The sequence below is a fragment of the Stegostoma tigrinum genome, chromosome 5 (genome assembly GCF_030684315.1).
Source record: "Stegostoma tigrinum isolate sSteTig4 chromosome 5, sSteTig4.hap1, whole genome shotgun sequence".
NCBI classification, from domain to species: domain Eukaryota; kingdom Metazoa; phylum Chordata; class Chondrichthyes; order Orectolobiformes; family Stegostomatidae; genus Stegostoma; species Stegostoma tigrinum.
The window spans coordinates 72,577,876-72,590,218 of record NC_081358.1 but is presented as its reverse complement, the minus strand read 5'-3'; the positions used below and the strand labels follow the sequence as shown (position 1 = coordinate 72,590,218).

Sequence of the window (12,343 nt, the reverse complement as noted above, 5' to 3'; positions counted from 1 at the left end):
TTGTAGACCTACTTTGGACCCCTCCAAGACCACCACACCTTTCCTTAAATGGTGTCCAAAACTGCTCTCAATATTCCGAATGCATTCTGACTAGACCCCAATACAACCTCAGCAGTACATCCCTGCTGTTGTATTCTAGTCCTCTCAATATGAATACTAACACTGCATTCACCTTCCTAACTGCCAACTGAACTTCCATGTTAACCTTAAGAGAACCCTGAACTAGGATTCCCAAGTCCCTTATGTGCCTCAGATTGCTGAAGCTTTTCACTGTTCAGAAAGTAGTCTATGCCTGTATAACCTCACTCATTCCCACATTGTGATCCATCAGCACTTCTTTGCCCACACTCCTAGTGTATTGAAGTCCTTTTGCATCCTTGTCACTTAGTCAAACATACCCCTCCTCCAAGACATTCATATACACAATAAATAATTGAGGCCCTCAGACTGACTGTTATGGTACTCCACTGATAATGTCTTTCCAACGTGAAAAAGAATGTTTTAATCCTGACAGTGTCTTCTGTATTAAATACATTAACTGAATTCCCTCCTATCCTATCTCCTATCCTGTGCAATAATGTTTGATGTGGCACCCTATCACTCGCCTCCTGAAAATCCACATACACTAAATCAACCAGTTCCATCTTATGAACTTTGCTTGTTTTATCCTTAAAGAATTCTAGCAAATTTGTCAAACATGGGGCTCCCTTTCATAAAACCACCTTTTCTTTATTTGATTATGTTAAGATTTTATAAATGCACTGCTGTTTCTTCCCTGATAAAGATCTCTAGCATTTTCCCAGTTCTCTTCCAAACCCAACACTCTACTGACATGTAACTGCCTTGCAATTCCTTCTTTGTCACTGGATTAAAATCCTGTGTCTTTCTTCCTAATTTTCAGCAGCACAAGTTCTGCAGTGATTCAAAAAGGCAACTCACCAACTCCTTTTTCAGTATAGTCAGGAATAGATAATAAAAGCTGGCCTAGCTAGCAATGCCCAGATCCAGTGAATGAATAAAAAATGTCTTTGAAGACTCTGCAAAAATCCAACAGGTAAATGACCACAATGGAAGTCTAGTTTCCTATCCCTCAAACACTGATGGATCTGTAGGAGAAAAAAATGTTAGAAAACTTCATCATAAATTAGTGCAGAGGAATTGAGAGATGAACTTTATGTGGATATTTTGATAGTTAACGTAATGTAGTAGTAATTCTAAATCAGGTTGTCAGTTCAAACCCAAATTTTTCTGCATGATTTTAACATCAAATCTGAGTTGACACAGTTTCTCAGTATTGCACTGTCAGATCACAGTCACTGCCTCAAACCAAGGTGCTCAAAGCCTGCTCAAGTAGATGTCAGAGAGCTCGTAGCAGGGATTTCTGTTAGTATCCTGGCCAGTATTCATCCTCTGAACAATAGCCCTTGCGTCTGCGGGAATGTATTGAAACAGTTTAGAGAGCAGAAGTCACCCTTGGACAGGAGTTGAAGGATAGGGAATGGATGCACTAAGAAAAGGCACAATTAGCTATAACTGACACAACTAGGAGGAAAAAAGAAAGCACTCATTTCAGAAGTTCTGCTGATGAAGTTGGAACATGAGTGGAGTCGAGATATTTGAAAAATGGGCTGTCATAAGACCAAGCAGCAGGCGGATGAGGAATCTTTCGGGATGTTGAGAAAACTTGAGATTGTGATAGGTGACTTTCAAAAAGAAGGGAGAAAGATAAAAGGTAAATTTGCCACATTCCCTCCAGACCATTTGACTACTCTGTCTCAATAGAGAGCGAAGTTTGGGTAGTGGATTAACTTGAGGATCACTTGAAGGCAAGGGGACAAGTTAAGAATGAGTGTTCTTCATGATTCCTCCAATTCATACTGAATCGTGAAGATATCAAGAAGTGCACATGCTGGAGTCAGAGTCGATACAGTGTGAGCTGGGCGAACACAGAAGGTCAGGCAGCATCAAAGGAGTAGGAGAGTTGACGTTTTGGTCCTAGACCCTTCATCAGGTTGGCCACATAATATTCCATCTGTCAAGTTTTTGCCCACTGACAGAACCTATCTCTCTGCAGACTTCTTTTTGAATATGTGTTAAAGAAGCTCCCACTATTCTTTCTTACATTACTTGCTATTTCTGCCTGAAAATTTATTCTCTCCCTCATTTGTTCCATTTTGGTTTGTAAAACATTTCCAATCATCCAGCTTACCAATAATCTTTGCTACACTGTATGTTTTCTTTCATTTTATTACTATCCTAACTTCCTTGATTAATCATCATTGGTTCATCCCCTTCCTAGAATCCTCCTCTGTCACTGGGATATATCTTTATTGTGAATCATGAACTATAACCTTAAATATGTGCCATTATTCTTCAGCTGTCTTTTCTTTTGATCTCCGTATCATCATGCCTTCGTACTGGCTGTTAAATGATGGAGAATCACAGAAGTGTTATAACACAGAAAGAGGCCATCTGGTTTATCATGTCTGTAGCCACTCCCAAAATGAGCATCGTTACCTAGTGCCATTCGACTACTTTTCTCCAGACCTTAGGTGTGGAAACAACTTCTCCCCATTGGGAGTGTATAAATGCCTGCAAATAACCCATCCACCCAACGCTTGAAAAAGTACTTATAGAATCTGCTGATGATGTTTTGTACTTGTAGGAAGATCATACGTCTTAACAACTAGTGGTACAAATAATTTGTTTATTTCATTCTGAATGCCATATGCCACCAAAATTGCCTGTTTACTTGTTTTACCCCTTTGACTGTAAGCAATTTAAAAAAAATTTATATACTTTCCTCGACATACCTTTGCTTTGTAATACCCTCCCCCTTCTTGGGAATTTTAGACAACTTACAGTCAGAAGCTATTAGCACTGATGAAGCGCTGCCAGTGAGCCCATCTCAAGATCTTCCAATTCCAATGGAAAGAACACTGCTGTTCAACAGTAGTGTTCTCTCCCAAGCCAACCTGCTGAGCTTTGAGGTACTAATCATTCAAAGTCAGCTGTGCTGGGCAGACAGTTATCTGTCTTCCTGAAACTGGACTTCCTTTTCTACTTGCATGGCAGTTATGGCAGAAGCTGCCCAAGAAGCCAGCAGAAATGTTTTAGGAATGGTCTAAAACATCTGTGAAGAAGTTAGATGTATGTGGCAGTTCTTGGGAGACAATGGCTTGTGACTGACCAAAATGAAAAAGGGTTGTTTGGCCAGACGGCCTACTCCTGCTCCTAGTTCTTATGTTCTTATCACAAACATCACAAGACCTCGTTGGGATCATACAGATGTAAAATCATTTTAAAAGATTACATTCTATCTGCCACTAGTCTGCCCAATTGTTCATCCTTTTTATTATCTTCTTGTAGCACAGGACACCAAACCTCTCTGTTAACCACCTGTTCAACCCTTGTGTCATCGGTAAACTTATTAGTCTAACACCCATACAGTTATCAATGTCATTTATATAAATAATGAATAATAGGCTACCCTGGACAGATCCCTGTGGTATGTGACTGGACACTGACTTCCAGTCAGTAAAGCAGCCTTCCGTCATCACACTCTGACTTCTATAACTGAGCCAATTTTGAATCCACTGTACCAAATTTCATGGCACCCCATATGTATTTGCTTTCTTAATAAATCTCCTATGTGGGACCTTGTCAAGGCTTCACTGAAATATCTTCAATACTTTCTATTTTTGCTTTATTTCTTGCACTTACTATTGTCTAACAAAAAGTCTACCTTTATACATGAGAATCTGGAACAATTTCGAACCTCTTTCCATTTCCAAATTTAAATCCTTTGATGTCAAAATAAACAGTATTACTTACTTTATGCAGAGAATCTCATGACAAGTTAGCCAAGCATTTACATATACTGGCATTAACAATAGGGAACAGATGGGCCAAATACCATGTCGAGTAACCCTAGAACATATGTAGTGAAATATCATACATGGAATCTAGGGGGAAAATAGTTTATTTCAGACTACAGCTACATTACTCTTAATTATATAAAGAAAAAGCGATATTTTGATAAAACAAGGCGATGCTTTGAAATAAATAATCCATGATATTTTGTCAGGAAGCTAGACATTTAGCTTCCTGACAAAATATCATGGATTATTTATTTCAAAGTATGTCAATGTAATTCAAACTAATGCAGGTTAATGCTTTTGACTCTTCACATATGAACATTTCATGTGGTTCTGTAAGCCCAAAATTGCATACAAGTTAAAATTTGTTTCTTAGGAAAGAGCTACTTTGGTACTTGTATGCATTCTTAAAAATTGACAAGCCTCATTCCAAGAGTACATTTTAGATTTTTCAAGCAACTTATTGTATTTTGCCTTAAATTAATACCAGAAGTTGTTCTGTATTCTATCAAGGTCATGAATTTATTTCTTTCGCTTCAGCTATGACTTCATTTTTAGCTTTAATGTCTAAATTTTCCCCAAAAAATTACTGTCTCTCATCCTAGCTACGTTTTTAAAAAAATTTTTCAGCCAAAATGGACAATTTCACGTTCTCCCGCCTCGCACTCTATTTGTCATGTTTGCACCCACACAGTTAACCTATATCTTTATGAAGCCTTCTTAACATCATGTTCATAATGTACTTTCATACATGTGTTTGTGTCTTCAGCAGATTAGCAACATATCTTCTGTCCCTTCTTCCTTGTCATTTATATAAACTTTAAACAGTTGAACTATTAACACCAGTCCCATATCTCACCAACCAGAAGACATATTTATAATTATATTCTGCTTTCTGTTAGCTAGCCAGTCTTCTTCCATGCCATTAATTCTTAGAGCGTAAGCGTACATTTTTCATAACAACCTTTTGGTATGGTATCAAAGCAAATGCCTTCTGAATATTCAGACACAGTACATCATTTGGCTTCCCTTTATCTACAGCACATGTTACCTCTTCAAGTAACTCTAATGGATTGATCAAACATGATTTCCCCTTCAAAACCACACTGACTCTGCTGATTGCTTTGAACTCATCGAAGTGCCCTGCTTAAATTTCTACACTTTGACAGATTTTAAGTTAAGTAGCCTATAGTTCCTATACACTGTCTACTTCCCTTTTTGAATTTATGTTTGCTGCCTTCCAATCAAATCATCCCTGAATCAGGCCAATTTTGGAAAATTAAAACAAGTTCATTAATTGTCTCTTTAACCACTTCTTTTAAGACACTAAGATCCAATCTAATAGGACCTGAACACTTGTCAGCCCGAAGCTCCAACTACTTACTCAGTACAGCTTCTCTAGTGATTGTGATTTTCTTGTGTTCCCCCCTCCCTTCCGTTTCCTGCTTTGTAGCTACTTCTGGACGTTAATTGTATCCTTTGTTGTGAAGAATAATGCAAACAGCCTGCTCAAGTCACCTGCCATTTCTCTATTTTCATTCAAGCTGACTTTCTAAAGGACCAATGCTTCCTTTGTTAATGCTTTAAATGTTAGTAGAATCTCTTACTATCTGTTTTATATTTCTGCTTAGCTTTCTCTTATACACTAATTCTTCCCTCATTATTTATTTTAATAATTCTTTGCTGTCCAATCTTCTGACCTGCCACCTGTCATTGCACATTGAAAGGATATGATGTTGAACTGATTTAGCCATGCACTGTCACATCTGATTGAAAAACATCCTGGAATACATAGATAAACTCCAATTTCTCCAGCACAGAATGGCTTCTTAATTTCCTCTCCCCTGCCTTTTTGCTTGCTCTGCCAGTTAGTAACGTCAGGCTGATGGAATTGCAGCCTTAACTTAATTTTTCCTACCTACCTCACATGAATCCTGACTTCAGTATCAATTAATAATCTGTCACATTTAGCTTTGAATATGTTCAGTGACCTAACCTCTATTGTCTGGGAGTGCTCAAATCATGCATTTCAACGAAATTATGTTTTCATTCTTCTAAACTCCAGAAAGTACAGGTACAACCAGCTCAAATTTTCCTCATTCTTTCAACCCAGGAATCAGCCTTGTGAATCTTGTCTGAACTTCTTCGAATTCAAGCATATCCTGCCTTAAGGAAGGAGATCAAAACTGTACACTGTTGTTACCTGACCTATACAGCAATGCCCTGTATTGTTGTAGGGATGCCTAACTGCTTTTGTCTTCCTTTCACCTTGCAGTAAAGCTTATTTTCCTTCTTAATTATTTGTTGTATCTGCATGCTAACGTTTTGCTATTCATGTACAAGGACACTTTCATACTTAGAAATGCATCATTCTGAAGTATTTCTATTTTAATTAATTTGGTGGACAACTCTACATTTCCCCACAGAATAATCGTCTGTCACTTTTCTTTCATTCACATTCATTTACAATGCTTTTCAGACTCTTTTACCTGACAACTTGCTTTCCTACCTAAATGTCAGCAAATTTGGCTCCCTACACTCAGTCCCTTCATCCAAGCCATTGGTATAGATTTTAAATATTTGAAGCCCCAGCGCTGATTAGTGTGGCTTTCCACTAATTGAAGTTTCCCAACCTGAAAAATCAGTCATTTATTCTGACTCTATTTTCTGAATAAGCCAGACCTATATCCAGACTGTTGTATTACCTCTAACGACATCACACCTTGTGTAGAAGGCTTTTATGTCCCACCTTATTGAACGGCTTTTGGAAATGCAACTGCATCTACTGTTTGCCTTTCCTTTATCTACTCTGTTTGTTGTATCCTTGACAAACTCAAATTTGCCAGACATAATTTCCCTTTCCTAAAGCCATGTTTCTGTGCTGGTTTTATTTTGTTACTTTAAGTGTTCTCCCACTGTTTCTTTAACAATGATTACAGGCTTTTCTTAATGATAGATGTTTGGCTACCAGGCGTAGAGTTTTGTGCTTTCTGTCTCCCTCCATTTTTTAATAGAGGTGTTATGTTAGTGCTTTTCCAAGCCACTGAGAGCTTTTCAGAATCTAGTGAATGAGTGATTTCTGATTTAAGGTTACAGACCTGAGATGTTAATTATGCCTGACCTGCCGAGTAATTCCAGCAATTTCTGTTTCTGTTTTGCTCTGCCATTTTAGAAAGTCATTTTTTAAAAAAAACTGATTTGCACAACTGACTGAATCCTAGTAGACTGGAAAACTTGCAAATAGAATTTTTAACTATGGCTAGCTAAAGTTATCAGTTATTTCAATCACCGAAGTTATCTTCAATGAATCTCTATTAAGCAACATTAGTGGTGGTTAAAATACCTGATGTCTGCCTTCTTTCTGTTATAGATAGGATGCATTGTCTCACACAAATTTTAAACATCAGATAACACAGCTTAAAAGAAATGTCAACTAGATTGTTCCTTTAAAATAGTTTGTGTGTGTGCTCGTTCTCACTTGTAATTACAACACTATACATTACAAATATATACAAGCTGTCTTGGTATGGTTCATGTGGATAAACAAGTCATGAGCCCATTATAGATTGGTATGTGGTTGTCAGAAAATGAGACACACCCTGCAGTTGTACAGAAACGTTGACCCTAGAGAAGTTATAGATGGACATTGTTTGCAAAAGAAACTGATCATATCTCAGTGGTGTGAAAAGCCACAGTAACTTGCTAAGGATGTACTAAAAGCAGACTGTTATAAGTGAGACTTCATTCAACTTTAACTTCCTGTCATGTTATTTTTGTTCTACAACTTGATGTTTTAACAGTGTTTTGTGAGGAGTTGGTTAAAATAAAAGTTGTAAAGGGCCCAAGCATAACGATTTAAAAATAGCTAATGGTAATGAAGATGATTTACAATGGCAGAAAGCTGATTGGGTGAATTATTGTGGACATTTTGCAAATAAGTTGGATGTGTTAAAGAACAAATGGGCCAGCAAGATGTAGATCATAAGCTTTGAAGAAATATTAAAACTAGCTTTCGTTTAAGAGTATTATTGCTCGTGCAATACCTAGACAGACTGTGTCTTTGTGCATGAGGAATATGTTCGAACACTTTAAAATGTACTAAACATTTCACAGAATATTAGATCCATTTAAAAACTGAGAAGTTATTGTGAGAGTTCTTGAACAGTTAATATAGCTAATGTTATTCTGTACAATTTTCTTTGAAAGTTCATATGTGTCCTTCAAGTTTATAAGTCTGTTAGCATCAGTTCCTTGAAGAAAATTGCTTAGACATTCTACTACCATTTTAGTGCATTATCTAATGACTCTTCGTAAAAAATATTTTTGGATGCATTTTGGAGAGGAGCATGTAGCACAAATCAAGCCAATAAATTCAGGTCACTGTATTTATGGAAGACTGAGGACATCTCATTGTATTTAACTTATCAATGTTATCGAAGTGCATGTAACACACAAGTTTTATAATTGAACTTCTTTGTAAAAATAACTAGTTCTCCTCTGGATTTTGTCATGAACAGATCATTTTTTTCAAATTTCTCATTAATTCTTTTCTGCCACTCGTTACTTCTTCATGATTTGCATTCTGTGTGTTTGTTTGCAACTCTAATATAGCCTTGGTTGTCACACATTTTCTGCTGACTGCATCAGAGTTAGCCCTATTTATGTTTAAAATTCACCCGTGCACTTTCTGTCTTTGTGTAAGTACCACCTTTTTCCCAGTTAGCAGGATTGTCACCCCTTGTGTCTGAGGTCATGGATTCCAGCCTGAGTTTGAGCTTTGAAATAACATGCACGCCACACAAATGCCAGGCTATGACCATCACCAATAAGAGACAATCTAACTGCTGCCCCTTGACTTTCAGTGATGTTACCATCACTCAATCCCCCCACTGCCAATCGTGTGGCGGTTATCATTGACCAGAAACTCAGCTGGACCAGCCATATAATTGCAGTGGTTATAAGAACAGGTTCAAGGCTAGGAATACTGCAGCGACTAACCCAGCTATTGACTGCCCAAACTCTGTCCAACATCTACAAGACACAAGTCAGGAGTCCGCACTTGCCTGGAAGAGTGCAGCCCCAAAAGTACTCAAGAAGCTTGACACCATCAAGGACAAACCAGCCCACTTGATTGGCCGTACATCCACAAGCATCCACTCCTTCTACCAGTGATGCTCAGCAATAGTAGTGTGAACCATCTACGAGATGCACTGCCGAAATTCACTAAAGATCCTTAGACAGCATTCTTGAAACCAACGACCACTTCCATCTATAAGGACAAAAGCAGCAGATAGATGGGAACACCACCACCTTCAAGTTCCCCTCTAAGCCACTCACCATCGTGACTTGGAAATATATCACGTTCCTTCACTGTGGCTGGGTCAACTATCCTGGAATTCCCTCCATGATGGCATCATGGGTCAACCCACAGCAGTTTAAGAAGGCAGCTCACCACCATTTTCTCAAGAGCAACTCGGGATGAGCAATAAATGCTGGCCAGCCAATAACACCCACATCCCACAAAATGAATTTTAAAAAGTTTGTAATGTATGCAGTCACAATGAACGTTCTCTCCTCAACAGCACTCCTAAAAATCACTTGATGAAAAGTCACTCATAAAATGTTGAAAAACAGCAGAGAAGATTGACTTCATGTGTTTGGGCCAAATGGTGGGGGAACTCATTTGCTGCCTGGGACCAGTCAAGTAAAAATCACAGCAACAGCCCAGAATTGATGCTGATGATTCACAACTCCTATTAAGCTCAAAGTTACCTGCTAATGGAGATTAGAAGCAGATAGCAAAAACAGTCCTGATGCCAGACTCTCAAGACTGCCCTAGAGCAGACAGACCTATCATATCTTTATATGAGGATGTGGACAACAACCAATCAGGTGAAGCAGCATGAGTCAAAGGGATAGACTCGATTTCTGAAAACCATTAATTTTTCGGAAAGAAAGTGACTAGCAAAGGTGTTTACCAACATTCACAATAGAAGCACAATTCCAAGCATCTGGTATCAATCCAAGATTGTGGCCATTGTCAAGTCAGGGAAACCACTCGGTGACCCAGGCAGCTTTTGCTGCAATGCCCTGCTTTAATTTCCACATATCTTAAAATGCCTCCTGTTAAACATACCAAGTCTTTTCCCAGAAGCAGCAATGCTTCCAAGATTGGCATGTTATTGCACAGAATGTAATCGCTCCAGCAAGGTCCTGAAGTAATCCAAGAATTAAGGTGAGCAAATGGATGTGCTGTACTTCACTTTTCAGAACATAGTTACCACATCAAAGATAATTGTGGAAAATAAAAACACATGGTTAGGGGATAACATTATAGCATGTATAGATAATTATCTGGCTGACAGAAAACAGAGATTCGGTATAAATGGACCATATTCTGGTGGCAAGATGTCCTGAATAGTAAGATATGGAGATCAGTGCTGGACCCTCAACATTTTACAATTTCTATTAATGACTTGGATACAGGAGTGAAAGGTGCAGATGCTAAATTTGCTCATGGCAAAATGATAGGTAGCAAAATAAGTTGTGAAGAGGACATAGGGGCTACAAAGGGATATAGAGGTAGATGAGTAACTGGTAAAGTTGTGGCAAATCTGGCAGATCTGGTGGAGAACAAGGGAAAAAGTGGAATTATCTATTTTGGCAGGAAGAATAAAAAAGGCATATCTCCACATGATGGGAAATTGCACCACTCTAACATGCAGAGGATGTATGAATTATGCACCTGGCACGAGGTACAGTAAACAATAAGGAAAGCTAATAATGCTCTGATGAAGGGTCTAGGCCTGAAACGTCAGCTTTTGTGCTCCTGAGATGCTGCTTGGCCTGCTGTGTTCATCCAGCTCCACACTTTGTTATCACAGGAAAGCTAATAAAATGTTTTTCATTGTTGCAAGGGGAGCTGAATACAAAAATGAGGTAGTTAAGTAGAACATTAAGACCACAACTGGAGTGCTGTTTGGAATTGACCGGCTTATCTAAGGAAGGATGTCAATGCATTGGAAGCATTTCAGAGAAGTTTTGCTAGCCAAATACGTGAGTTGAGTGGCTTGTTTTGCGTGAACATGTTAGTCAGGCTAGGCTTGTATTTGTTGAAGTTCGGAAGAATAAAAGGCAGTTTGACTGAAGCATACATCCTTGCTGATCTTGGCAGGGCCTGGTAAGAAAATTTCCTCTGGTGAGATTCTAGAGTTAGGTAACACAACTGAAAAATAACATCTCCCATTAAAGATAAAATTGAGGGGGTTTTCTCTGCTAGTTGTGAATCGTTGGAATGGTCTTTCTCAAAAAGTGGTGACAGCAGTGTCTTTGAATGATTTTAAGGCAGATATAGATAGCAAGAGGGTAGGTGAGAATGTGGAATGATCAGGTCAGCCATGATCATATTGAATGATGGAGTAGGCTGAAGGAGGCCAAGTGACCTACACCTCATAATTCGTATGTTTTTACAGCGTGTGCATTGCTGCTTGTAAAGGCTTGCCTTAGTGATTTAACTGCTGAGTGAACATTAATTGATTGGAGATGGGACTTTTGTTCCTCACTTGCTAGCGAATCCCACATCAGAAAACTACCAGCCATTCTGTTTCACCAGCAGTTCTTCCATGACCAGTTCCCCCCTTCACACACTCTCTCTCTCTCGCGTGCACTTTCTCTCTCTCTCTCTCTCTCTCTATTATATATATTTATTTCATATATATATAATAATCTCTCTCTATATATTTCTATGTATCACTCAATCCTTAGTGGGTGAGGATGAAGCTTTGCTTTTGGGTAGGCAATTAATGCATGTCACCCACTGTTTAAGAAAGATGAGAGAAGGAAACTATGGTTCAATAGACCAGTTAATCTATTGTCAGGGTCTGTAGTTCAGAATTGAGTCAAAGAACACTTTAAAAGTTTCCATTTGATCAAAAGGAGTCAGCCTGGATTTATTTATAATATTTTGGTCATGCCTAATATTCTTGTTTAGGTAAATTAAAAATCAAAAGAACTGTGCTGCTGGAAAGCAGAAACAAAAACAGAAATTGCTGGAAAATGTCAGTAGGTCTGGCAGCATCTTTGGAGCGAAATCAGAGTTAACATTTCAGATCCAGTGACCCTTTTTCAGAACTGAAATACTAATTCTTTTCATTGAAGAGGTGCCTAAACTACCAGTGAGGGGAATATTTTTCAGTATTTTTATAATGAACTTCCAGAAAGCAATCAATAATGTACCTCATAAGGAACTGTTTGATACAGTTGAAGGTCCAGGATTTGGGGGAAAATTATGGACTTGGACTGAGCAGCTGGAGACACAGTGCAGTGATCATGGACCGGTGCTCTCATTGGCAGTGTCGGACTAAATGTGTCCCACACAGATCGGTGATGGACCCTCAACTTTTGATTGTACTCATGAATAACTTTGGTGACAGAATGGAGAGTCCACATTCAGATATGCTGATGTC

The 12,343-nt window shown here is 38.5% G+C and overlaps 1 protein-coding gene across 6 annotated transcripts in view; it reads left to right on the top strand.

The window, feature by feature from the left end:
- Window positions 1-12,343, top strand: part of spidr (scaffold protein involved in DNA repair) — a 252,990-nt gene that overhangs the window by 92,199 nt on the left and 148,448 nt on the right. The window lies entirely within an intron of this gene.